Below are 6,338 nucleotides of genomic sequence, written 5' to 3'. Positions count from 1 at the left end.
GGGAGTTATTAATAATGTGTTTTTCTCTGTTAGTAGTTGCTAAAGAAGAGATCTCTGCTTTGGAGGTTGTTAATTTTTTTTTATTTTTGCCTTAGTTTCCTGTTTTGTCTTCGCTGTTGCATGCTAAGGCAACTGATTTCAAATACATGCTAAAGAGCCACGTGCACATTCTTCATTGCTGTTGGTGAGCGAAAAGCACTCGTGACTGAGTAAGCAACAGTCCAAACTTCTGATATTCATTTATCTTATTTTCAAAATGTTGGTTTAAAAGCAAGAGAAATATATCTTAAAGGAAAACGTGCCAAGAATTCATTTTGTCACCTGGATCGAAGACAGAACGCGCAAAAAAACACATTGTAGATTTACTTCTGTGTAAATCTGCACCACTTTGCTTCAAGTAAATCTTGTTTGCTCTCATACGAGGCATTTCTAATCGCTTACAGATTCTACAGCGCTGGATCTTGCGGGTTTACATAAAACACAACAGATGGAGTTGTCCGTTTGACGTAGCTTGATAGTAGGCAGATATGGGGGAGTGTTGCGAGCCTGACTGAGTGAACTGAGTTTGCTGCCTAATGACCATGGCACTCTGACAGTAGCACTCTGCTAAAAATGTCAAGTCGCATTTCACATCATAAATCCACGTACAAGTTTTACTCCAACATTCTTCTTTAAGAGCCGCATGTTGCCCATCCAACCAGAGGCAATTGAGAAAATCTCGCAGTTGGGAACTTTAGGAAAATGGAGACAAGATTTGATGCACAAGTGTTTAATAATTCTGAACTTCATGCAGAGCAGAATGTCACGAACACCACTTTGTAGGACTCACTGAAGGCAAGCAAAGAGGAGATTTAAGGGATAAAACCTCCAGAAGGTTTTGATAGTACGCTCCTGGACTTCTTCACAGTGTGCAATTTAAAGTGAACTGGTGGGCAGGGAGCCACTGCAGGCACACGCAGGCTATCAGGAGGCTGGAGACCGGCCAAGGCTCCTGACCTGCCACACGGCAACAGCTCCGTGACGTGGCAAGGCCGCTCTGTGCTGCGAGGTGCACCGTAATGGAAACCTCACGCTGATCTATTCTCTATCCTCGCCCCATTGCTCCATGTAATTCTCTCGCATATAAAGATGCACGGACTAGTTCTTATAGCACTTTTCTACTCTACCTGAGCACTCAAAGCACTTTTTACAACTTGTGTCATTCACAGCCATTCATAGAGCACTTTTTCTACCCTTTTTTCTTTATCTAACATTCACACACATTCATACTCAGATAGATGCATCAGAACGCAACTTCGAGTTAGCGTCTTGCCCAAGCCTGGAACAGATGGGGATCAAACCACCAACCTTCGGATTAGTAGATGACCTGCTCTACCTGTGAGCTACAGCTACACAAAGTCACACTGAGAAAGATGCAGATGTTCATGTACACTACATGCAAAAAAAAAATAAAAAAATACAGCTGCCCTTATCATTGCCTCTACTGACTTGATGGATTAATTCTGAAGATAATTATATTCTCAATAAAATACAATTAAGGAAGTTTTTAAGTTTACAATTGTAACACCTTAATTCTTTAATGCAACACCTCAGACAAAAGAACTGAAATGTATATATGAAGACTTCTATCCTTGAAAGAAATAATTCTAAACAAAGGTGGTTGTTGTATATTAAGAGACCAGGCAGTTATGCATTAGGGGTTAACCCTGCGAGAGACTGACGGCGTGTCCAGTGTGTACCCGGCCTCTCGTCCTTTGACAGCTGAGATAGGTTCAAGTCCCACCAGGACTCTGTGGTACATTAATTAAAAGGTGAAGTATACCGTGATGTGTTTCTTTTAAAATGCTATAGGTTCTCATTTAGTGTTTTATTTTCTTTACATACATTTCACTGTTCATGGGGTTTTGTAAAACATCCTAGCATACTTTCACATGGCTATTGAATGTAGGCCTGTGAGAATAAAAAAGGCTTTGAGTCTGTTTTTGAGTGCAGACAGACTTGTAATTGATCTCAGGTCAGCGGGCAGCTTGTTCCAAAGAACAGGACCACAGTAACTGAAAGCACTCTTACGTCTAATTCTGGGAACATTTCAAACATCTGCACCTGAGAGGTCTGATCTGGGTGAGCAAGTCAGAGATGTGCTTGGGAGCCCAATCATTGATTGCTTTCTGAACCAGTTTTGAGGGTAATTCTGTACTGAACTGGGAGCCAGTGAAGTGACTTCATTGCTGTGGTAAAATGTTCAAATTTCCATGTACATGCAAGAAATCAGCGCAAGAATTCCAAGCGCAAGTCATGAATCCAGGCATTATTCTGAATAGTCATAAATGAATACTATTATTGTATCAGTAGCAGTAGTAGTATTTATTTTAGAGACATATGAAATGCTTGTACGCATGATTTACACATTTGTGTGTACACACTGTTTATAATTAATGCCTAGTGTTTCTAAGATAGCTACAGTAGCAAGTCTTTTGCTTTTGCTTATATATATATATATATATATATATATATATATTTTTTTTTTTTACTATTTCTACTTCCATATGGGATGTCAAGTTAAACCTGCACGAGAGTCTAAATACTTTGTTAATATCTAAATACAAACCTGCATGAACCCTTTCAGAAGTTTTGCATTTAAGCCAAACATTCACACTTTTAAACTACTCAATTAGGAGTTCACACTATGTTAAAAATATTCAGTTGCAATTTAAATAATTTTTGATATTTATCTGATTGAATTTGGAGGTCACAGATGAGGGAACTGATTTCATGGTATTTCATGGAATGGTAAAAAAAAAAAAAAAAAAAAAAAAAAAATCAGAGATTGTCAAATTTGAAAAGGAGCCATGACATAACTTGTCTTCAGTAAGACATTGTAAATCTGTTTTAGAGATTCCTCAAGGAAGAAATGAAAGATCCAGAGGTCTTTTTCACCACAGGGCCCCTCTCCTCTTAAACACAATTTGGTATTCCCCAGTCGAGGAACTTGCCACCCAGAGCTTAATACAGAACTGCTCCCCCGACATCTCCAAAGTATCAGGGTGTGCCGAATGGTAGTGGCATGCAAAGTAAGTCTAAAGCAGTGCCTGAACTTTTGAACCTGTCACCTCGCCTTTCTTCCCTGCAAGTGCATGTGAACTCTGCCTGTCCTTTGTTACAAGCTAAAGACAGAATCACTGAGGTTGGACTTTGTGTGAACTTTTCTCATTAACCTAATTCCCCTCTTTTTTGTGATCAACATTTTATTGATTCAAAACGGGGTTGGGGGGGGGGGTACAGACATATACAGCACAACTGTAAACTGCAGTAGCAAAGCAAACATTAGTCACAAGGCATAGGGACAGCAAAGAAAAAACACAAAGTTAAAACCAATTATTGCCTCTTCCAGGCGATAACACTGGATGATAAGATTTCCCAAGCTTCAACAGTCGTGGGTCGAGCTTGATTTAATTTTGCTGTGGTATGTTCAAAACCAATAACACGGATAAGACATCGTCTCCAGAATGATTCCATACAAATGTCAGGACTGAACCATTGCTTCGTAATAGTCTTCTTTGCGGATGTGAATCCAGCGAACAACATTTTGCATTGTATTTGTTTCAAGGAGATTTCAGAGGTATCATTAAGGAGACAAAGACCAGGATTGGGACCTAATTCCCCTCTTAACATATACATGCTTGTTCACATAAACTTTCCTACCTCCATTATACAACACATATGTAATGCATACAAAAAATGTATTGTATTATAATTAATGAGTCTTGCTCCTTTATTACTTAATTTATGTGCATTGCTTAATTAATTTCTATGCACCTGTGTCTCTGTGTGGAAATTCTTACACCCCAGTTAATTCCTATGAGCACACTTAAACTACTATATTTATTCCCTTTGCCCCTATGCCCTTAAAATTTAGTACTAACGTACAATGTTTAACATGAGGTACACTGAACTGGTGTCATGATTTTGATCTTCAGTGTAAGTTTTTTTTTTGTTGTTGTTGTTGTTTTTTTATATATACAATTAAAACTGGTTAGGCAATGCAGTGCTGATTTAATGTACTTGTTACTCTTTCTTTTCTTGATATTAGGTGGCAGATTTCAGCATCACAGACATTTGCCTTTCCAGGTAGTTCTGGCTAACTTATAATGAGCATACATGTCTTTCACAGAATGTGATAAATAATACATAAGGTACAATTAACAATAACGTATGGTAGTGTGACACTGAGCCAGCACGCTCAATATTAAATATGTTTTAAATGACAAATTAATCTTCATTGGACTACCATGAGTGACAGGTACATTTGCTTAGGCTATAACTTTATCCCCGCCTTTTCTTTTAATACTTTAGTGATTTTAATATTCTTTATCACTGAAAGTCACTGAAGTATTACTTTCATATGAAGCTGAAATAAATAAAATCAGTGAACTCACCCTAAACTGAGATATTTCAAGCTGACTTGAAGTAAATCTGCTGCTATGGTGGTGTCCGACCAAGACAGAGGTGGGAAGTAACGTACAAATACTTTGTTACTGGACTTAAGTAGAATTTTCAGGTATCTGTACTTGAGTAGATTTTTTTTTCTGGCAACTTTTTACTTTTATTCCCTGGATTTTTAAACAAATATCTGTACTTTCTACTCCTTATATTTTCAAAACGGGCTCATTACGTTATGTTTTGTTGATTTGATCCTAAACCGTAACACATGAAAGATAGCCCTGTTTGTGTAATCACCATGAGATGTGACTTAAAAAGATATGAAAGATGCAAAACAAACTGCGCGCCTCTGTAAATATTGAAAGTGGCCTATTATTTTATTTATTTACTTTTAGCACAATATCGAAATGACTGCAGGAGTTCAGAAATTGCAGTTTTGGCATCTAGCTAGCCCCAGAGAAGACAAGCGAGCGCAAAGGGAGTGAGGTTTTGTCACTGTGGTGGGTAATTTCAAATGCAGCGTTTCTATGAGATCAAACATCAGCAAACACACAAAGAATTGAAAAAAGACAGCTAATTTCACTCAGAGATGGAAAAAGATAAGAACGACATATAAGTGCAGAATATACAGGTTAGTTTGCTGTGCTGTGATGGGTTTAAAGTAAAGAACAGTGTGTGACTGGTGCACAGTGGTTGTGGTTTCATTGTCAGAGATAGGTTACATTAAGTGTAGCAGAGATTAATCTGAAGTTAAGCTGATTATGCTGAGATTCAGTCATTGAATTCCACCTTCACACCAGCTGTATACTGTCTAATGTAAAGACAGCATACTGTCAGTGTAGAGTATAGTATACAGCAGCAGCGGCAGCAGACTAGGACAGCTAATCACAGCCTTTTCCAGCAGATTTTCTTAGTGTAGCCTCAATAGAAATTTGGAGTTTGGGAGATTCTGTTCCCCACACTGAGCCGCTACAGCTGATTTCTAGGGTTCCTCCACCTGCTGAATCCACGTTAATCTCTTTTTGCTGTTTAGAAGCAAAGTCATGTTTAGAAGCAACAGACAATGGAGCTAGATTTTTTTTATTACCCTTTTTTTTAAAAAAAAAATTCAACATAAAGTTAAATTAAAAAGAATCACATAAAGATGTATCCCCATCTACTAATATTATTCTATTGCTACAATATTATCGCACAAGGCTTCAACTGAATCAGGCGAGGCTATGTTTATCAGAGAGTTTCAGTTGTTTCTTGCTTATAGCTGCTTATAGAAGTCTTCTCCCTATGTTTATTGAGTACTTAGAGCTACCCACAACAGCAGGATCCCTATGTGCACCCTTAACCTGTAAGTCCCAGGGTTTTTTGAGGTTCCTGCTTGAAAATAGCATGCCCAAAGTGAAGTGACTATTTCTCTCCAATTAGAAACCCTGTGGAAACTATACTGGTATCAAAACAAAACTAACACTTGTGAGATTTCATTAGAGTTGCAAGCATCACAGCAGATGTCATTGTGTCCAGGTAACTGAGGATAAAACACAGAAAAATAGAAAGGCGTTTTTCATGGCTTGGTCTTTCACAGGTTATAACCAAAAACTGAAGAAAACCCTGAATCAACTTAAGGACATTACAGGTGCAAAGATTGTTCTGCTTCACTTCAGCAGCATCAAAGTTAGAGAGGTTTTATTAGAGACAAAGCAAGTGTTTTGCAATTTGACAGAATTTGAAATGATTTGTGAAAGTTTAAATTTCTTCTTCTATGAAATGGGAGATATTAGGCGTTCTTGTCAAAGGTCTCTTTTCTTTTTTGGCCGGGGGTGGCAGTGGCTGATAACACTGTATATAACAGTAGAAGCAGAACAGTAAAAAATGAAGATTTTTGATGCGAAACTGTTCTCGAAGCG

The sequence above is a fragment of the Neolamprologus multifasciatus genome, chromosome 16, assembly GCF_963576455.1.
Source record: "Neolamprologus multifasciatus chromosome 16, fNeoMul1.2, whole genome shotgun sequence".
In the NCBI taxonomy this organism is placed as follows: Eukaryota; Metazoa; Chordata; class Actinopteri; order Cichliformes; family Cichlidae; genus Neolamprologus; species Neolamprologus multifasciatus.
Note: the sequence above shows the minus strand (reverse complement) of the source record.